Source organism: Elephas maximus, chromosome 27 (genome assembly GCF_024166365.1).
Source record: "Elephas maximus indicus isolate mEleMax1 chromosome 27, mEleMax1 primary haplotype, whole genome shotgun sequence".
Taxonomy (NCBI): Eukaryota; Metazoa; Chordata; class Mammalia; order Proboscidea; family Elephantidae; genus Elephas; species Elephas maximus.
Window position 1 is genome coordinate 19,557,408 of NC_064845.1, and position 23,091 is coordinate 19,580,498.

At 38.8% G+C, this 23,091-nt stretch overlaps 1 long non-coding RNA gene across 4 annotated transcripts in view; it reads right to left on the reverse strand.

The window, feature by feature from the left end:
* LOC126068499 (uncharacterized) overlaps positions 1 to 23,091 on the reverse strand; it is a 39,923-nt gene that overhangs the window by 2,106 nt on the left and 14,726 nt on the right. For 2 of the 4 annotated variants that reach the window (XR_007515718.1, XR_007515715.1), the window contains exons 3-4: positions 19,165 to 19,248; positions 9,934 to 9,995 (exon numbers count right to left, since the gene is read on the reverse strand). This is a non-coding gene — a long non-coding RNA (uncharacterized LOC126068499). Of the gene's footprint in view, positions 1 to 3,472; positions 3,516 to 9,933; positions 9,996 to 19,164; positions 19,249 to 23,091 lie in introns of all 4 variants that reach the window. The other 2 variants (XR_007515717.1, XR_007515716.1) reach the window with 2 other exon arrangements.

Here is a 23,091-nt window from a genome sequence, read left to right on the forward strand (position 1 = left end):
TGGCATGCATTTTTGGGGGCCCAATTTAATCTATGACTACATAAATATACACACACACACATATATATACAGACACACAGAGAGGGACATCATGCTTGGCAAAGTACAGAGTCAGCGGAAAAGAGGAAGACCCTCAACGAGGTGGACTGACAGGGTGGCTGCTACAATGAACTCAAGCATAACAATGATTATGAGGGTGGTGTGGGACCGGGCAGTGTTTCCTTCTGTTGTGCATTGGGTTGCTGTAAGTCGGAACCAACTTGACGGCACCTAACCACAACAATATGTGTGTGCCTGCATATGTGTGCATATGTGTATATATATATGTTTCACTGGTTTTGCTTCTCTAGAGAACCCAGCCTAAGCCTCACAAAAAAAAAATGGTAAGTATATAGAAATTTTAACAACATAATTAAAACACTTGTTTAAAAGAACATATAAAGAATCCAGATCCCATCAATGAAAAAATACCCACCGCTTCAAAAATATGAAGACATGTACAAAACTTGACCATGTGCTACCCTAAAGTAAGATTCAACAATTTTCAAATCATTGCTCTTATATGGACCTGGTGGCACAGTGTTTAAGAGCTCGGCTACTAACCAAAAGGTTCGCAGTTTGAATCCACCAGCCACTCCTTGGCAACTCTATGGGGCAGTTCTGCTGTGTCCTATAGGGTTATTAGGATTCAGAATCAACTCCATGGCAACGGGCTTGTGTGTGTGTGTGTATTTTTGTTTTTTTTTTTTAATGGACCATAATACAACTTAAAAGTGACATTACAAAGACAATTTTAAAAAATTCATTTGTAAAATGAGAAATTTTCTAAATAATTCAGACTAAAAGAGAAAAATCAAAATTAAATTCAGAAAATATTTTGAATTGACTTATAGAGAAAACAGTATATATAAATACTATATTATTTAGTTTGTTAGAAAAGAAGAAAAGCTAAAAATTACTTATGTTTCTAACTTAAGATGCTAGGAAAGTAACAAAAGAATAAAGCTAGAAAAATATTTTTCAAGAATAAAAGAGAAACCTTTCAAAAAATATTAAAAATGAAAATATAATTTAAATTTTAAAAAGAAAAAAATCTTTTACCAAACTACAAAAATAAAATGTTGCTGCATCTATCTATCTATCTATCTATCTATCTATCTATCTATCTATCTATCTATCTATCTATCTATCTATCTATCTATCTATCTATCTATCTATCTATCTATCTATCTATCTATCTATCTATCTATCTATCTATCTATCTATCTATCTATCTATCTATCTATCTATCTATCTATCTATCTATCTATCTATCTATCTATCTATCTATAAATCCAGTGCCATTTTAAGGCTAGCACAGATGGGTTAGATAGAGAAGGAACCTTTTCAGCTAACTAGAAAATTGCCTACATTCAACCTCTTAAACCAAGTAGGGAAAAAGGAGCTATCAAGAAACTTCAAACTACCCCAGACCTTCTGTTAGTCCAAGATAGGAACCATCCCAAAGCCAGCTCTTCAGACAGGGATTGGACTGGACTATACGATAGAAAATGATACTGGTGAGGTATGAGCTTCTTGGATCAAGTAGACACATGAGACTATGTGGGCAGCTCCTATCTGGAGGGAAGATGAGAAGGCAGAGGGGGACAGAAGCTGGCTGAATAAAAAAAAAGGCATGGAAATTCAGGGTGGAGAGGAGTGTGCTGTCTCATTTGAGAGAGAGCAACTAGGAGGATACAGCAAGGTATATATAAATTTTTGTATGAGAGATGGACTTGATTTGTAAACTTTAACTTAAAGCAGAATAAAAATTAAAAAGAAAGAAAGAAAGAAACTTAAAACTAGCTGACTAAAATCTGCAGGTACTAGTGGATCCAGCCTGGGACCACATTTCCTGAACACTCTGTTATGGCTGCCCCACTTAAGTCCCTGCAGTTCCCCAGTGAGAAATGGTTTATATTTCAAAGCTGTTTAAGTCCATTTTTTGGAACTCAGAACTCATTATTCTCATAAAAACAATGTTAGAGACAGTGTAAAATAGCCCACAGATGTCCATTTAACCCATAACATAGATAAATTAAATTATTACCAATAGGGCCCACAGAACCTAACCATCCTCAATAGTACTCTTTCTGAGGGAAAACTGACGCCAATTTCTGCCCCGAAATGACATTTCCCCTTAACCTAGCTCTACGAATGGGGAAGGCAATTTTTCCCCACCTGCTATCCAAAGCCACAGAGGAGAGATTCTAGTGGCTCAATAAGCAACAAGAAGGAAATTTAGGAAATAAAAAGCATCCCACAGTCTCAGCCCTCTCCCAACTTCCACCCCACCAAATCTTCAGCTAGGTAGTCTCAGACATCATCCATGACACTGATCAAGAGTCCGGAGCATTTTCAGAAGCCACAATGATCAGAACTTTTGATCCATTCCCAGCATGCTTTGTGAACAGGACTTATGGCAGCCAGATCCATAAATAAGTTTTCTGGTCAATGTTACCGTCTAAGTTTTTAAGTTCAGTATTCAATCAAGGGCTGTCTGAACCATGGCAAATAAATATTATAAATAGGAGGTCAGAGGATAATAAGACACTCCCTTCCCTAAGGCTGAAGAGACCAAGAACACATTATTGGGCCAGGGAGGCCCACTGGCCTGTCATTCGCAGCACAGGATTGTGGGTAAATGAACTTCCTGTAGATGCTCTATGACATTCTTGGGAGATGAATGGGTTACAGGCACAGTTCCTCCCATTTTTCATGGAAATGAAACCCAGAGAGTATAAGTGGCAGACTTCCAGAAAGCTTTTGGGAAAAATAACCTTCCAAAGTCAGTCACTTCTCTTTTTAGGAGAAAAGTCCTGCATCAGATATTTCCTGTAGAGTTTTGCTGAAAAGTCCTTTCAGGTGTGTTGATGAGGCACTGCTCAGACCTCAAGGGAAAAAATGGCAATTTATAACTGTGATATTTTGCAAATGTTTCAACCTTCTGCATGGCTACTTATGCTTCCTAGATTTTTTTTTTTTTTAACTATTTGATTAGTGATGAATTACTTGGCATATTTCTTCTGATTACACACAAAATCGAATCTTCTTATTTCCAGTGGTTTTGCTTTTTTTTCTCTACTTCTTTCCTAATTATCTTGACTACTCAGTAAGACTACTGACACCTACTCTCAGTTCACATAAATGTGTTAAATGATTTTTATACATACACGTCAGACTTACCAAATTCATCTTCAAACTCTTGAAAAGATCTACTTTATGGTCTACTTTGTGCTGAAATTATCTTTATGAATTATTTTTTTATTATGTAAACCCATCTCTTCATCATAAATAGAACTTCTCAGAAATCTCTTTGGGCTGAAAGCAGTAATGGAGTTTGAAAAACAGTTTTTAAAAAGAAGATAAATACACAATATGGAAAAGATAAAGAGAAAAAATGGACAGGATAGTAATAAGAGATGCCTCCTACCTTTCAGTTATTTAAGCCACAAGGAATTCTGGTGAACTTCCACCTGGCGTACAGAGAAGTATGTCAGGCTTCTCAGAACTTTGCCTGGTTCTAATGAAAATACTAATGTGCACTTCAGAAGCGTTCATTTTAGAAGAATTCATTCCTAAAAATAAAAAATTCCAGCCTTTCCCAGCCTTTTTTGTAGTCGATTGTTAAGACCTTAACTACTATATATCTCCAGTGATAATGAGCTAGATAAGTTATTAAAAAACAACACAAAGGACAAAAGTAGAATAAAAATAATGAGCTATAAAATCTAAAATGATAAAGATCATAGAACAAAAAAAAGGGACAACACTAGGAGCCCTAATACATAGCATAAACAGTATACAAAATATAACTAAGAATCCAGAATAGAGACTAGATAACTGGGAGCTCCTAAAAATCAAACACCTATGCTCATCCAAAGACTTCACCAGAAGAGTAAAAACATTACCTACAGACTGGGAAAAAGCTTTTAGCTATGACATTTCTGACCAGCGCCTGATCTCTAAAATCTACATGATACTGTAAAAACTCAACTACAAAAAGACAAATAACCCAAATAAAAAATGGCCAAAAGACATGAACAGACACTTCACTAAAGAAGACATTCAGGTAGTTAACATACATGAGGAAATGTTCACGATCGTTAGAGAAATGCAAATCAAAACTACACTGAGATTCCATCTCACTCCAGCAAGGCTGGCATTAATCCAAAAAACAAAAAATAATAAATGTTGGAGTGGTTGCGGAGAGACTGGAACACTTATACACTTCTGGTGGGAATGTAAAATGGTACAACCACTTTGGAAATTGATTTGGCGCTTCCTTAAAAAGCTAGAAATAGAACTACCATATGACCCAGCAACCCCATGCCTTGGAATACATCCTAGAGAAATAAGAGCCCTTCAATAAACAGATACATGCACACCCCTGTTCACTGCAGCACTGTTTACAATAGCAAAAAGATGGAAGCAACCAAGGTGCCCATCAACGGATGAATGGATAAATAAATTATACTATATTCACACAATGAAATATATATATACATATATATATTCACACAATGGAATACTATATATATAATACATACTATACAGCGAGAGAGAGATCAAATGATAAAATTTTGCAAGACCAACAACTTCTTCATTACAAATACCTTCTTTTACCAACATAAACAGCGACTAAAAAAAAAAACAAAAACACATGGACCTCACCAGATGGAACACACAGAAATCAAATTGACCACATCTGTGGAAAAAGATGATGGAAAAGCTCAACATCATCAGTCAGAACAAGGCCAGGGGCTGACTGTGCAACAGACCATCAATTGCTCTTATGCAAGTTCAAGCTGAAACTGAAGAAAATCAGAGGAAGTCCACGAGAGCCAAAATATGACCTTGAGTCTATCCCACCTGAATTTAGAGACCATCTCAAGAATAGATTTGACACACTGAACACTGGGGACCGAAGACTGGACGAGTTGTGGAATGACATCAAGGACATCATACATGAAGAAAGCAAGAGGTCATTGAAAAGACAGGAAAGAAAGAAAAGACCAAGATAGATGTTGGAGTAGACTCTGAAACTTGCTCTCGAACTTCGAGCAGCTGAAGCAAAAGGAAGAATTGATGAAGTAAAAGAACTGACCAGAAGATTTCAAAGGGTGGCTCAAGAACACGAAGTAAAGTATTATAATGACATGTTCAAACAGCTGGAAATGGAAAACCAAAAGGGAAGAACACGCTCGGCATTTCTCAAGCTGAAAGAACTGAAGAAAAAATTCAAGCCTCCAGTTGCAATAGTGAAGGATTCTATGGGGAAAATATTAAATGACACAGGAAGCATCAAAAGAAGATGGAAGGAATACACAGAGTCATTATACCAAAAGAATTAGTCAATGTTCAGCCATTCAAGAAGTGACATATGATCAGGAACCGATGGTACCGAAGGAAGAAGTCCAAGCTGCTCTGAACGCATTGGCGAAAAACAAGGCTCCAGGAATTGATGGAATATCAACTGAGATGTTTCAACAAACAGATGCAGCACTGGAGGTGCTCTCTTGTCTATGCCAAGAAATATGGAAGACAGCTTCCTGGCCAACTGACTGGAAGAGATCCATATTTATGCCTATTCCCAAGAAAGGTGATCCAACCGAATGTGGAAATTATAGAACAAGATCATTAATATCACATATAAGCAAAATTTTGCTGAAAATCATTCAAAAATGGCTGCAGCAGTATATCGACAGGGAACTGCCAGAAATTCAGGCCAGTTTCAGAAGAGGACGTGGAACCATGGATATAATTGCTGATGTCAGATGGATTCTGGCTGAAAGCAGAGAACACCAGAAGTATGTTTACCTGTGCTTTATTGACTATGCAAACGCATTCGACTGTGTGGATCATAACAAATTATGGCTAACATTGCAAAGAATGGGAATTCCAGAACACTTAATTGTGCTCATGAGGAACCTTTACATAGATCAAGAGGCAGTTGTTTGGATAGAACAAGGGGATACTGCATGGTTTAAAGTCAGGAAAGGTGTGCGTCAGGGTTATATTCTTTTACCATACCTATTCAATCTGTATGCTGAGCAAATAATCTGATAAGCTGGACTATATGAAGAAGAATGGGGCATTAGGATTGGAGGAAGACTCATTAACAGCCTGCGTTATGCAGATGACACAACCTTGCTTGCTGAAAGTGAAGAGGACTTGAAGCACTTACTAATGAAGATCAAAGACCACAACCTTCAGTATGGATTGCATCTCAACATAAAGAACACAAAAATGCTCACAACTGGACCAGTGAGCAACATCATGATTAGCAGAGAAAAGATTGAAGTTGTCAAGGATTTCATTTTATTTGGATCCACAATCAACAGCCATGGAAGCAGCAGTCAAGAAATCAAAAGACACACCACATTGGGTAAATCTTCTGCAAAGGACCTCTCCAAAGTGTTGAAGGGCAAAGATGTCACTCTGAAGACTAAGGCACACCTGACCCCAGCCATGGTATTTTCAATTGCATCATATGCACATGAAAGCTGGATAATGAATAAGGAAGGCTAAAGAAGAACTGATGCCTTTGAATTGTGGTGTTGGCAAAGAATATTGAATATGCCATGGACTGCCAGAAGAATGAACAAATCTGTCTTGGAAGACGTACAAGCAGAATGCTCCTTAGAAGAAAGGATGGCAAGTCTTCATCTTACATACTTTGGACAGTCCCTGGAGAAGGACATCATGCTTGGCAAAGTACAGGGAAAGTGGAAAAGAGGACGACCCTCAACGACATGGATTGACACAGTGGCTGCAACAATGGGCTCAAGCATAACAACTATTGTAAGGATGGCGCAGGACCGGGCAGTGTTTCGTTCTGTTGTGCATAGGGTCGCTATGAGTCGGAACCAACTCGACGGCACCTAACAACAATAATAACAATCCACACAATGGATAAAAAACAATGATGAATCCATGAAACATTTCATAACATGGAGGAATCTGGAAGGCATTATGCTAAATGAAATTAGTCAGTTGCAAAAGGACAAATATTGTATGACCACTATTATAAGAACTCAAGAAATAGTTTAAACACAGAAGAAAATATGCTTTGATGGTCATAAGAGTGGGGAGGGACGGAGGGAGGGGGTATTCACTAATTAGATAGTAGACAAGAACTATTTTAGGTGAAGGGAAAAGCAACACACAATAGAGAAGAGGTCAGAACGACTGGACTAAACCAAACGCAAAGAAGTTTCCTGAATAAACTGAACGCTTCGAAGGCCAGCGCAGCAGGGGAAGGGGTTTGGGGACCTTTTAATTGGCATAATAAAATCTATTAAAAAAAATTCTGCATCCCACTTTGGAGAAGGGCATCTGTGGTCTTAAACACTAGCAAGCAGCCATCTAAGATGCATCAAATGGTCTCAACCCACCTGGATGAAAGGAGAATGAAGAATACCAAAGACAAGGTAATTATGAGCCCATGAGACGGAAAGGGCCACATAAACCAGAGACTACACCAGCCTGAGACCAGAAGAACTAGATGGTGCCCAGGTATGACCAATGACTACCGTGACAGGGAACAGAACAGAGAGCCCTTGAGGGAGCAGGAGAGCAGTGAGATGTAGACCTCAAATTCTCGTAAAAAGATCCGACTTAATGGTCTGACTGAGACTAGAAGGACCCCGGAGGCCATGGTCCCCAGACCTTCTGTTAGCCCAAGAGAGGAACCATTCCCAAAGGTAACTCTTCAGACAGGGGTTAGACTGGACTATGAGATAGAAAATGATACTGGTGAAGAGTGAGCTTCTTGGATCAAGTAGACACATAAGACTATGTGAGCGCTTCTGTCTGGAGAAGAGATGAGAGGGCAGAGGGGGTCAAAAGCTGGCTGAATGGACAGGAAAATAGAGAGTGGAGGGAAGGAGTGTGCTGTCTCATTAGAGGGAGAGCAACTATGAATATATAGCAAGGTGTATATAAGTTTTTGTGCGAGAGACTGACTTGTTTTGTAAACTTTCACTTAAAGCACAATAAAAAAAACTGAGCATTTTTCCTGATTGAGCTACGGTTCCTAATGTTTACGTGTCATTTGGAATGTGTGAAACAAGCTGGTGAGTAGATGAAAAAGCCATCCGTGGTTGCACAATCATAACAGTCAGCCGCAGAACAATGGAGAAGGGAGAATAAGCCAGAGCAGGGGACAAAGAAAGGGACTGGAGGCAAAATGGACTTCTTTCTTTCCATTAAGCACTAGAATCTGGGCTTTTTTCTTTCCTGTGCACACAATTTCTCCCCAAGTCTGAAAATGATATCTAAAAATAAAAAGTGCATTTGAGGCTGGAGTCATTCTCCCATCAACCAAGAGCCAGTCATCCAGGGAAACAGGGGCTGCCAGCTCTTCACAGCTGCCCCAAATGAGAGACTATGAAAGTTTTGCCCTTCTGTTGGGAGAGGGGTAGCTGCTGTCCCAGATACATCCAGGGCAAGTTGGTAGGACCACTGCAGTGAGAACAGAATAATCCCAAACAGAGCTGGCAAGAGGTTCTACTAAATGCCAATGACTGGGGAGAAAAAATTAACTCACGTGAGTTCTATTTGCCAGGGTCTTATTTCCATATATAATGAGATGTTTATTCCCTCAGCTTCTCAACCACCATTTTTTTTTTCATATAATAGGCACTTTATAGATAATTGTTGAATGAATGTATGAGGTGTGGTCAACTCTTCCCAAGTCTTGCCTCAAATCTGTATTGATGCTTAAGTTTAATAATGCACACAGTAACTGTTTTGAGTTCTAAAAATTTTTTACAGGTTTTTATAGGGATATATCCATGTCAGAAAATATTTATGTAAAGAGATGAACACAGTATTTTTGCCAAGTTAAAAAAAGAAAAAAACAGTATATTGCTAAGTCCACAGAACAGTGTATTACACTGTGTTACTATTTTAGTTATAATTATATATTCATTTATTCATCATTCGACAAATACTTACTGGGCATCTACCACATAACAATCACTGTTAGAGGCAAAAAGATCCTTGCTCTTGAAGAGCTTACATTCTACAAGGTGGGGTTGGGGGAGCAGACCTGACAATAAACAATAAAAAAAAAAACAACAACAATAGGTGTAATAAAATAAGTACATTCCACAGTATGGTAGAAAATCAGAAGTTCTGCTGAAAAAAGCAAAATAGAGCAGGCTAAGGGTGATTAAGGTGTCCTGGTGGCATAGTGGTTAAAGCGATCAACTGCCAACCAAAAGGTCGGTGGTTCAAAACCACCAGCAGCTCCTCAGGACAACGATATGGCAGTCTGGTTCCGTACAGATTTACAGCCTTGGAAACCCTATGGAGTCACTAGAGTCAGAATGGACTCAATAGCAGTCGGTTTTGAAGAGTGATTAGAGATGGTGGGGTTAAAAAAATGTGGGGCTTGGTTGCAGTTTTAAATAGGGTGGCCAGAATAGGCTATTTTGAGAATGTGAGATTTCAGCAAAGACTAGAAGGAGGTGAGGGTTATTTAGAGGAAGAGTTCTCCACACAGAAAAGAAAGACAGAACAAAGGGTCAAAGGTAGGGTGTGCCTGACTTGCACAACCAACAAAAAAGAAGTGGAGTTAAAATAGAAGGAGTAAGGTGGAAAGGGAAGTCAGAAAGGTGCTGAGGGACCTAGATGATGTGAGTCATTATAAGACATTGTGTAGTTTTATTTTTGCCATATAAATACTGGAAAGGTACAAGCCAAAATACAAATTTGTTTGCAAGTAACAGAATTGCAAATAATTTCTATTTTCTTTGTTCTTTTCTGTGTACTAGTTTCACAATTAGGAAAAAAAAAGTTACCTTAAGAAACAATTTTAATAAAATCTTAGAAGAAATTCAAGATATCCTAACCCATCGTTCTGGGCCAGTCATGCAGGAGGTATACCTGAAGAGTTCAGACATTCCCTCTGGCTGTGAACATACACCTTGCAAGCCAAACCTCCGGCCCTACAGCAGGAAATAAAAAGAGAATCAACAGCCACATACAGCCAGATCAGCGCTCACACACATCAGTGCCTGCTACTTGCTACAGCCAATGTCGCCAGTGGTTTGATCTGACAGACCCATGGCCTTGCCCATCTAGACCTGTGAGTCCCACCTGAACCAATTTTTGCCTTAGTTGCTCAGTTGAACAAGCACTGGCTGAGCCCCTATTACCAGCAATACAATCTCTGCCACTGTAGATTCAAAATCTAGGAGACTGTCAGATAAACCAACAGTTACAGTAAACTGTAATAAAGGATATGATAATGGTAAACACATGGTATCCTCAGAAGAATAACCTGGGCCGATACTGGAGAGAGAGGTGAAAGATTCCAGAAGAGAGATGTCTGAGGTCAGTCTTAAATGATAAATAGAAGGTTTCAGGAGGATGGACGGGCAGGCAACTTGGCAGAGCAGACAGCTTCTGCAAGGGCGCAAGAGTAAGAGACAGACATGGTGCTTCGAGACATTAATGTGCAGCAGTTCACTGGGGGATCTTGTTAAAATGCAGATTCTGATTCAGAAGGCCCTGCGTGGGGCTTAAGAGGCTGAATTTCTTACAAGCTTTCAGCTGATGCCAGCGCTGCTGGTTGAAAGACGACACATTCCGGACGGAGGACCACACTTTAAGTAGCCAAGGACTCATACAGTGGATTTCCAAGCTTTGCAGCACACTGGAATCACCTGGCGACCTTTAAAAAGTACTGATGCCTCTGTCCCACCCTCATATATTCTGACATAATAAGTATGGGGTATAACCTCGGCATTAGAATTTTTTAATTTTTTTCCAGCAAAGTTTAGGAACCACTAGCATTTGAAGAACTGTAAGAGGGCCCCGTGCCTGTGGGGAACTGTGAAAATGAAGTAAGAAAGGTCAGCAAGTGTAAATCACAAAGACGCCCAACATTCTACCCTAAGAAGTTTGGACTTTAGACCAGTGCTACACAAAGTGTGGTCCTTGGACCAGCAGCTTCAGTATCACTGGGGTACATGTTAGAAATACAAATTATCAGGCTCCACTTACCCAACACGTCCCTATCTGAAACTGTGACGGTAAAGCCCAGCAATGATATATGTATTCTAGTTGGCTGCGTGTGTAGGTCTCTCTCTGTATACATATACAGAATGTGAACACTCGCCCAAGTTTAACAGAGACTCAAGATAACATGAGGAAAATAAAACCTCCTTCATAGTATATTTGTGATGATTAAATTAAATAATTTAAAATACAGTGGACGCTCTCTTAACTGACCTGATGTGAGAGACTGATGTGACCAATTCAGGCAAGATTATCATTAAGTTGTCTTGGCATAGTTTGCTATAGTTCTACTCAAATAACATGCACCTTCTGTTTGTTTTCCAACCGTGCCCTCCCCACAGGAGGTATCTTTGTGAGCTCTGTTATGCCAGTTTTTTTTTTTTAGAACACTACTGTGAAAAAAATTTGCATAGTGCACTTAAAAGAATACCTTGCAAGGGAGGGCGTGGTTGGCAAACAAACGTAGAAGGTGCACAAGATTTGCATAAAAATACAGTAATGAGTAGCTTTTTTTATTTCTTAGAAATAATGGCACATCTGACAACTGATGAAGTTTGGATGAAATATGGTAAATTCTTTTCTATTTGAAATAGCTAGAATAGTTTCAATTTCCTGCACAGAGCTTTGACTGATATAATAAACATTTATAAAACTTTCCCAGAAGAATCTAAATATATGCTATCTATAACATTCCTCTGATCTGAGTAAATGAACAATATAATTTTTAAAAGATAGTTCAGGTTACATGCTCTTTTGAAACAAAAAAAGCCTAAAAGCTACCACTTCTGTATATAATTGTTTATTTTACTTATTTAGAACCTATTCAGAATAGTGAGCAAACTTTGATTTTCTACTTTATAAAATCTACTTTATCCATTTTTTTCTTTAAACCAGAACTATCTGCCCATTTAATTTTCACATTTTTCTCCAGGATGATTAGTACTGGGTCAGTGATCTGAACTGCAGCTTCTTTCAGCATTATGAAAATATATTTATCCTTACTCAAGTAAGGAAGCAGATTCATTTAGAGTATCTATGTATACCGCCCCCCCGCCACACACACAGGAAACCCTGGTGGCATAGTGGTTAAGAGCTACAGATGCTAACCAAGAAGTCAGCAGTTTGAATCCACCAGGCGCTCCTTGGAAACTATGTGGGGCAGTTCTACTCTGTCCTATAGGGTCGCTATGGGTTGGAATCAACTCGATGGTAACAGGTTTTCGGGTTTTTTATGTGTACCACATGTAGGAATATTTCTGGCAGAATGGTCCACTAATAGCAACACAGACTAGAGGAGGAAGGAGTCAGAAATGCATAAGATTTGCACACTCAAGAAGAATAAGGGGGCTCACTTCAGACAAGGAGACAGATGGGCAAGATACCATGTCCAAAGGCATAATGAAAGTAACTTGTCACAATCTCCAATTAGGTCTATCTTCCAGTTTAATAATTCCATTTTCAGCTGGGTCAAATCTACTATTCAATCTATCCACTGAGTCTTTGATTTCAGTGATTCTATTTCTAAAAGTTTTATTTGGTTCTATTTGTTTCTTTTTTCAAATCTTCTTAGAATTGTTAATAGTTTCTGGTCTTTTTCTCAGACTTTTAATTCCCTACCTAAATCGTTAACCATTTTCAGCATACTTATTTTATCTTTACTCTTCAATGGTTCTCCTACTTATCTAAAGTTCTTGTTCTTGATGGTATATTCTTTCTGTTTATTGTGTCTGCTGACTCTCATTTGTGGTACATTGTTTTCTTATGCATTTTATAATTTTATATTGTGAACAGATAAGCAGCAGGACTACATTGGTGGGAATCCTGCGCTATCTGGATTGAAGGTATTCCTCCAAAAAGATTTTACAGTTACTTTTGCCAGGGGGCCACAGTTTTCACAGGTTCAGACATCTCTTTTGTTAATTTATTGGCTTGGAGTTTCCAGAACCACTCAGAAATATTTTAATCCAAACTCTGGGTAAGGATAAGGATTAAGGATATAGTTATGAAATTTCAGGAGAAAAATTTTTCTATCCAAATTTAAACCAAGACATACAAGTTTCCTTGCGACAATATTTTGTATAGTGGGTAGATTTTTTTTTTTTTAGTGTAAATCTTCAAAGGTCTCAGCTTGCTATGGAGTACTAAATCTAATCTTTAAACTCACGTAATCCCAAGGTAGAAACCCTGGTGGCGTAGTGGTTAAGTGCTACGGCTGTTAACCAAAGGGTCAGCAGTTCAAATCCACAAGGTGCTCCTTGGAAACCCTATGGGGCAGTCCTACTCTGTCCTATAGGGTCGCTACGAGTCAGAATCAACTCGATGGTACTGGGTTTGGTTTTTTTGATTTTTAATCCCAAGGCGTCATCTCCTGTTTTTATGTATGCACTAAAATCTAAGCCTCTATGTGACTGACACAAGGAATTCACTCTTTATCCTACTCCCACCCTCTAGCCTGTCAAAGTACCATCCAACATGCTTATGGCCCTGGTTTTCAGTTCGGACTTCATTTTTAGCCCTTGGGGATTTCTTACATGCTTTCTGGCTCCATTATGCATTTAAAAAGATGTTTGCTACATTTTATTCAGTATTTGTAAGTGTTTTATAGCAAGAAGATTTCTGGGTAATCTAGTTTTTCATATTGCCAGAAATAGAAGAAACAGATGATAGCATGAAGCCATAAAGATTAGTAGGATGTGTTAAAACTAAGATCCCAAACCTAAGAAAAACCATTACAATTTTTCAGGGATACGTAAAGTCATGCAACACTAGATATAGAATTTTACAAGGTGTCACGAAATATAGTAATAAATATTTAGAAGCATCTTTTGAGGTTTCACATTTTAAAGCAAAGGTAAAAAGTCACCTCCATTGGGGAAATGCTTGTGCTTTCTGTCACAGTAAAATTGGCTGAAATACTATAAAGAAAAGCATATGGTGAAACCTAAAATGTATTTCTTTGTCAGCAAATATAGTTGGATGATATACAGAAAGCATTACAGAAGAGTTAGGAAACAAATGTTGGAACAAATTACGTAGTGTTGAAGGTTTGCTATATATTTGGATGAAAGCACTGATGTTTCTAACATATTCCAGCTTATGGTATTTTCTGAAATCTGTTTCCCATAATAAAATACATAAAGAACTATTATGGGTGAGCCTTTAAAGAAAAAGACCAAAAAAAAAATTTCCTCAATAATAATTTCTCTTAGAAAAATTATGATATACAGAACACTGTGGAGGAACTATTTTGATTGGAATTTTTTTAATTCCAAAATAGTAGCACAGATATAATACCCCACATGAAATGCATTCTCTCTACTATTCACAGGTAAGCTATTTCAGCAAAGGTGGTGAAGCCATGTAACAGCAAAGTGCTACAAGGAGTCATAGATATGATTAGTGTTCTTTTTTTTAAAAATGAGACATCTAAGAATTTTGTGGGCTCCTTACACTCCTATATGGAGACTAACTGGCTTTGATCCCTGGGAAGCAGATTGAATACAGAAATTTTTATTGGGGAGTGCCCTCGGGATCAACAACTACGGGGAAGTAGAGAAAGTAGGACTGGGAGAGGAAGAAACTGAACTGGGATGTAGTTTCTACAATATCCTCGAAGTATCCTCCTCTGGGGAGCTACGGAGCTGGGTGGCTCTTCAAGGCTGCCTCACCTTGCAGCAAGCTGACCAGGCCTTTATATCCAGCACTAACTAGTCACTGGACAAAAGCTGGCCCTGGGAGGGAGTGTGACCTTGGGTGAGGCATCTTCCTTCCAGTGGGAGTTGTCAGCCATCAATATAGTACACAGCATCCATTAAAATACACAGAGGACTAGGTTATATTGTGACAAAATCCCTAAAAAGGTTGGCAAGCTTAGGGGGCCAAGATGGCGGACTAGGTACACGCTACCTCGGATCCCTCTTGCAACAAAGACTCGGAAAAACAAGTGAATCGATCACATACATAACAATCTACGAACCCTGAACAACAAACACAGATTTAGAGACGGAAAACGAACAAATATGGGGAAGCAGCGATTGTTTTCGGAGCCTGGAGCCAGCGTCCCAGTCAGCGGATTTTCTGGAAAAACTAGTTTCCCAGTGATGGCTCGGAGACAGCAGTCCATATCAAACCACATAAAGAAGCAGACCATGACAGCTTCTCCAACCCCCCAAACAAAAGAATCAAAATCTTTCCCAAACGAAGATACAATTCTGGAATTATCAGATACAGAATATAAAAAACTAATTTACAGAATGCTTCAAGACATCAGAAACGAAATAAGGCAAACTGCAGAAAAAGCCGAAGAACACACTGATAAAACAGTAGAAGAACTCAAAAAGATTATTCAAGAACATAGTGGAAAAATTAGTAAGTTGCAAGAATCCATGGAGAGACAGCATGTAGAAATCCAAAAGATTAACAATAAAATTACAGAATTAGACAATGCAATAGGAAGTCAGAGGAGCAGACTCAAGCAATTAGAATGCAGACTGGGACATCTGGAGGACCAGGGAATTAACACCAACATAGCTGAAAAAAAAATCCGATAAAAGAATTAAAAAAAATGAAGAAACCCTAAGAATCATGTGGGACTCTATCAAGAAGGATAACTTGCATGTGATTGGAGTTCCAGAACAGGGAGGGAGGACAGAAAACACAGAGAAAATAGTTGAAGATCTCCTGACAGAAAACTTCCCTGACATCATGAAAGACGAAAGGATATCTATCCAAGATGCTCATCAAATCCCATTTAAGACTGATCCAAAAAGAAAAACACCAAGACATATTATCATCAAACTCGCCAAAACCAAAGATAAAGAGAAAATTTTAAAAGCAGCCAGGGAGAAAACAAAGGTCTCCTTCAAGGGAGAATCAATAAGAATAAGTTCAGACTACTCAGCAGAAACCATGCAGGGAAGAAGGCAATGGGATAACATATACAGAGCACTGAAGGAGAAAAACTGCCAGCCAGGGATCATATATCCAGCAAAACTCTCTCTGAAATATGAAGGCGAAATTAAGATATTTACAGATAAACACAAGATTAGAGAATTTGCAAAAACCAAACCAAAGCTACAAGAAATACTAAAGGATATTGTTTGGTCAGAAAACCAATAATATCAGATACCAGCACAACACGAGGTCACAAAACAGAACATCCTGATATCAACTCAAATAGGGAAATCACAAAAACAAATTAAGATTAATTAAAAAAAAAAAATGCTCATAACAGGGAATCACGGAAGTCAATATGTAAAAGATCACAATAATCAAAAAGAGGGACTAAATACGGGAGGCATAGAACTGCCATATGGAGAGTGATACAAGGCGATATAGAACAATACAAGTTAGGTTTTTACTTAGAAAAATAGGGGTAAATAATAAGGTAACCACAAAGAGGTATAACAACTCCATAACTCAAGATAAAAGCCAAGAAAAGCGTAACGACTCAAAAAACATAAAGTCAAACACTACGAAAATGAGGATCTCACAATTTACTAAGAAAAATGTCTCAGCACAAAAAAGTATGTGGAAAAATGAAATTGTGAACAACACACATAAAAAGGCATCAAAATGACAACACTAAACACTTATTTATCTATAATTACACTGAATGTAAATGGACTAAATGCACCAATAAAGAGACAGAGAGTCTCGGACTGGATAAAGAAACACGATCCATCTATATGCTGCCTACAAGAGACACACCTTAGACTTAGAGACACAAACAAACTAAAACTCAAAGGATGGAAAAAAATATATCAAGCAAACAATAAGCAAAAAAGAAGAGGAGTAGCAATATTAATTTCTGACAAAATAGACTTCAGACTTAAATCCGCCACAAAGGATAAAGAAGGACACTACATAATGATAAAAGGGACAATTGATCAGGAAGACATAACCATATTAAATATTTATGCACCCAATGACAGGGCTGCAAGATACATAAAACAAACTTTAACAGAACTGAAAAGTGAGATAGACACCTTCACAATTATAGTAGGAGACTTCAACACACCACTTTCGCAGAAGGACAGGACATCCAGTAAGAAGCTCAATAGAGACACGGAAGACCTAATTACAACAATCAACCAACTTGACCTCATTGACTTATACAGAACTCTCCACCCAACTGCTGCAAAGTATACTTTTTTTTCTAGCGCACAGGGAACATTCTCTAGAATAGACCACATATTAGGTCATAAAACAAACCTTTGCAGAATCCAAAACATCGAAATATTACGAAGCATCTTCTCAGACCACAAGGCAATAAAACTAGAAATCAGTAACAGAAAAACTAGGGAAGAGAAATCAAATACTTGGAAACTGAACAATACCCTCCTGAAAAAAGACTGGGTTATAGAAGACATCAAGGAGGGAATAAGGAAATTCATAGAATGCAATGAGAATGTTAAAATTATAAAAATTACAAGTCTTCAATACCTGAAAATTCCCTATTTGTTCAACAAAAATATTTACATAGTTTTGGGTTGAGTTTGAAAGAAACCCAGAACCCAGTTATCTCAATTTAGAAAGCACAATCATACACTTTTTCCATTTGGGTTTATGTACCTTTGGAGATTTTTCAACTACGACAGTCATCAAAAGCAAATAAATGGAAACCCTAGACTCTGAAATTGCTTTATCACAAAATGTTAAGCTGAGTTTTTTTTAATTGCAGTGAAGCATGTGCTCACACAATGATACCCAAACCCAGTGCCGTCGAGTCAATTCCGACTCATAGCAACACTATCACACAACGATACAAGGCTTAAAATTACATACTTACCCAGACACAAGATTCAGTGGCTCAACACTATTTGACTCCCACAGTAATACCAAAGTTCAAGTGCCTATTCACTTCTTCCTCAGACCCTACTACTCGATTGTGGCTGGCTACCCTTACTGATGACTTAGCACAGTAGTCTCTAACCCTTTAACTTCATGTATTACCATCAGTGAAAAAAATTTTGAACATGTACTCCCTGTTTGTTACAAATTATATACATGTGCTACTATTCTGATAAATTATCTACATTATGTAACTTACACAAAAGTAAAAATCAAAGACGATAAAACGATTCTTGCCCAAAACGTATAAATCATGAGCAAACACCAGGCAACTCCAAAACAATGGAGATCCTGCAATGTAAGTTCTGTTTACTTTTCAGAGACGTCAAGGTCATGAAAGACAAAAAAAGACTTAGCAACGGTTTCTTGGAGTGACATCTTAATGCATCATGTGATCCTGGATTGGATCTGGGACAGGAAATGTCTAGAAAAGATAGGTAACCTTGGAGAGGGATCTGTGGGTTAGAAGGTAATGTTAGATAAATGTAAATTTCCTAATTTTGATGAGTGCACTGTAAACACACCTTTAATATTAGTATATCAAGGCATCATGTCTGCAATTTATTTTCAAGTGATTCAGGGGAAAAAAAAACACAATAGGGTGTGTGTGAGAGACAGAGAACGTGGAGGGGGTACAATGTGGGCCCTGTGGACAATGCCAACAACTGGAAAATCTATTAAGGATATACAAAGGTATGTAGTTCTTTGTAGTCTTTTTGCGACTTTTCTGTAGGTGTGAAATTATTTTCAAAATAAGAAAGGTTAAAATTTTTATCTAAACAAAAATACCCTTTAAAAAGATTAGAGAAAGAACCTGGCTTTAAAACACTATATTTATTAATAGTACAAAATAATGTTTTGCTTTTACTAAAATATTAGTAGCATTCTTAGTATGAGAATATTGAAAATAACAGATATTTGCCCTGTCCTCTTCTTATGAAACTTGTCAAGGGGAAAACCTCCAGTGATCATTTTATTAAAGAAAAAGTAAAGCTTCCAGATTGTAAAACCAGTCTTTCTCTTAAAATGTCATATTTAATAATATAAAAGTAACTATTTAGTGGTTAACATGTAAATATTTGAGAAGTAATGAGTCATAAGCAATTTAATAAATACATTGAGTATCTATTCATATGTTCAAAATATTTAAATTGTTTTATTTATTAAAACAACATTTATAATTTTCTCATGAAACAGAAACGATTTCCTATAAGAAATTCAAAATCATGACCATGTTCTAACCTTTTTTCACATTCCCAGTTGTCTCTCTTCTCCCTTACTGTCGAAAATGGAGTGACATCCTCAGAATTTGCACGATTTGAAATACTATGGAGGAAGAAGAGATGTATTATTTAAAATAATGTGTAGTTTTAGCTGCAAAAATTGTTCATCCTCAGACCTCTTCCCCTGCCTCACCCTCATTCTGTCCCAGAAGAATGGGAAATGACACAGTAGCAGCCCAGTGTCACATAATGATAAGCCAAAATCCCCTGCTGCCTCCTTCTTTCAGCTCTTCTGACCTTTCCTGGCTGCTGCTGCCTCGCAAAGGGGAGAGTCTTCCATCAGGAAGACTGGGAAGGGATTGTACACTGACTTAGAAAGGCAGGAGAGTGATAAATACACGATTGCTTTAATTATACAAGCACAGAAAAATGCAAGTAAACAAAAATTCTGTTTTTAATTTGAGCATTACATTTCACCAGTACGTAGTGCGAGTTTCCATAATGCAGCCAGGGCTTGTATAATTCTGACATCGAGCTCCTGAATGACACTACAGTATGTCTCCCCACAACAACATCCCTGCAACACTGAGAGCCATTTCATACCGGTACCCACAAAGAGTCATTCGGGAGTCTGTCACAAATCTATTGCGTACACGATGCTGTGGGTGCTGCGTTCTGCAGGCAGAATCAGCTGAAAAGAGAACCCATGTACAAGTAATGAACCGTAAGCATCACCCATGAACACTCATCCACGGATGTTCAAGACCAGGGTTCCTTTGGGAATTCTCTCACAGATGTGGACAGGCTACGAATCTTGAACACACAAAAAAAACACTTTGGCTGCAAATAGAAAAACTTCGTAATCACAAGCAAGCAGTATGATTTGGCTGCGTTAAGATTGTTACACTTTTTGTATCATCAACTTGCATGATGGTTTTTCCATATGCAAAATAGTAAAAAAAAAAATAGCCAAAGACTTTCGTTGATAATTACATTTTCCCTGATACAAGAAGACAAAGACTTGAGTTACAATGTTTTAACAAAGAACATGGCCAGAACGTTGTGACCTTGCAGATATCAAGGGACCACATAGGAAAGTAGGTGATACCAGCCTTAAGATATAGCTGGTGTTATGGATTGACCTGCATCCCCTTAAAATATGTGTTGGAATCCTAACCTCTATACCTGACGATATAATCTAGTTTTATGCAATTTAATCATTTCCCATAATGCAATCTAATCTAATATAATTAATCAACTAAGGTCATACCTGCATAGGATGGATACTAAACCGAATCACTTCTGAGTTATATAAAGAGCAGCACAGACACAGATATATGCAAGCTTGCAGACACAGATGCTATCTGATGACAAAGGGGACAGATGAATCTACAAGCCCAGGTACTCCAAGTATGCCACCTACTAGCAGCTGAAACAGGAAAAGAAGGACCTCCTAGAGCCACGCCCTAACTGTGAGAAAATCTCTCTCTTCTTTAAAGCCACTCCCTTGTGGTATTTCTGTTAAAGCAGCATTAGAAACTAAGACAGCAGGACATTGAAAATTTACATTTTTATTCCAATAGCAAAACTGGAATGGGGCGGGGCGGGGGGAGGGGACAAAACCCCCAGGCTGTTCCTTACATTTGTCAATACCCTCCAACCAAAGACTGCTAGGAACATACCCGCAGCTGAAGAAAGTTAGGTTTATTGACTTGGTGCAAAAAAGGGAGCACATATCTCATGGAGAACTGTGGGACGTCTCAGTAAGGGGTATAAAAAGGACTTATTCTAGGGTTTGGGTTTGTGTTAGGTGACACTGGGGAGCGTACAGGAGGCATGGCTTTCTTTCGCATTGGATGTTATCAGAAAGCGAAGTAATTCTATGATCGGGTGTCTTAATAATTTTTACCTAGAAGGTGAAAACGAAGGCGGCAGGTTAAAGCTGTTTTTGTTACAGCACCAGCAGTCAAGCACGTGGGCCTGGATACAGGGGTGTTTGGTCATTTTGTGGTTTGGATAATGTGCATGTTTTTATCTATGTTCAAAGATGATTACGGAGTGGTCTTGTTTTTGTCTTGATCCATCAGAGTCACAGAACGGCCTTGTCTGCTGTTGGTGTGTGAATTCACCAGAAGAACACCACGGCCCAGCTGTGTGGGCCAGGCCAATTCCCATCTGTCAGGGACTACTCTTCTCTTTCTCACGCTGATAGGGTGTATCAGTGCTTCAGGTAAACTTCCAGGAATACTCCATGTTCCAGATTGGGATGACTTTTAGGTAGATGATGCCCCAGTGTTTATAAGAGATAATGATGCACCAGACAAATTTCCTCAGGAATGATAAAATATCAAGTTGAAAATATTTCAACAGGTCATTAGGCTCATCTCCTTGTCTTAAAAGTTCTTCATCAGTGGTGTCTTAGGGCTGGTGTCACCCGGTGCAGTAACTCACGGTATCATCCCCCCTCCCCAGCCCAGCTGGGGGTGAGCAGGGCTGGCAAGGGAACACCCGCCACACCCCAGTGGACAGAGCAGACCCCCCTACTTGCCCCCACACAAGGAAGAACACCACACCACAACGGCCCCTTACACCCCTCCCCAGCAGCTCCCCACAGCTACTCCCCTGTCCGGGTGGCCAAGGCAGAGACCCTCCTCTGCCCAACGGCAGGGGCTGTGGCCCCACCGCCCACATCCGGACTGGAAGGCAACGAGGGAGGGTGGTGATGAGTTACCACACTGGTTGACAACAACTCTAGTGACTGATGGGTGACAGTGGGGGGTCATGATGAGTTACTGCACTGGCTAACAGGTGATACCAACCCTAGTGATGCCACTGCCTTGGTGGCCCCTCCACCAGCAATGCTAGTACATCCGCCACCACCGCTGCAGACCCTAGGGTCATTTTGCTGTCACCCCCTCTCACAGTGTCAGGATGTGGTCTGGCTCCCCCTGCACTTCCCTAGTGACACTGCTCCTCATACAAAAATTCTGCAGTTTCTATTGAGGGGTCTATTACTATAATCCATAGGAATCTAAAATCCCCCTTCTTTAAAATAGAAGGCATTTCTTCTTTCCTCCTCTGTGAAGATCATAACAGTACTTTAAAACATTCAAATCCTTTACCTTCTCTTCTCTAGAAAAAGTAACCTTTACCAAGGGAGCTTTTTTACTTCTCTCAAATTCTCTTGTGTTTTTCTATCTCTGCTGCCACCACCTTAGTTTAAGCTCCAATATTGAGTTAAATAATGCCCTTCAAAAATTTCTATCCACTTATAAGCTATAAACGTGGCCTTATTTGGGAATCAAGTCTTTGCAGATGTAATCACTTTAAGGTGAGGTCATACGGGATTACAATGAGCTCTGAATCCATTATGACTGCTGTCCTTATAAAAACCAAACCCACTGCCATCAAATCACTTCTATCTCATGAAGACCCCATATGCTATAGAGTAGAACAGCTCCATAGGGTTTTCCTGACTGTAATCTTTATAGAAGCAGGTCACCAGGCCTTTCTTCTGGGGTACAATGAGTACATCCGAACTGTCAACTCTTAGATTAGCAGTCAAGGGGAAATGGTTTGTGCCACCCAGGAAGACTTTATAAGAAGGAAGTCTTTATAATGCCCTTATAAGAAGACGGAAATTAGGACACAAAGGCACAGGCACACAGGGAACAGCACCATGTGACCATGGAGGCAGAGATTGGAATGATGCAACTACAAACCAAGGAATGGCAAGGACTATCAGCAACCATCAGAAGCTAGAAGAGGCAAGGAAGCAGGGACGGGTTACCCAATAAGCAAGGTACACACAGGCTTACCTGTGTTTACTAACTAATTCATAGTCACAATTTCACCTGTTTTTCTCCACGTCAAAGATGTGGTGAAATTGTGCACTATAGATTAGTAGGTAAACACAAGTAAGCCTGTGCATACCTTGCTTAACATA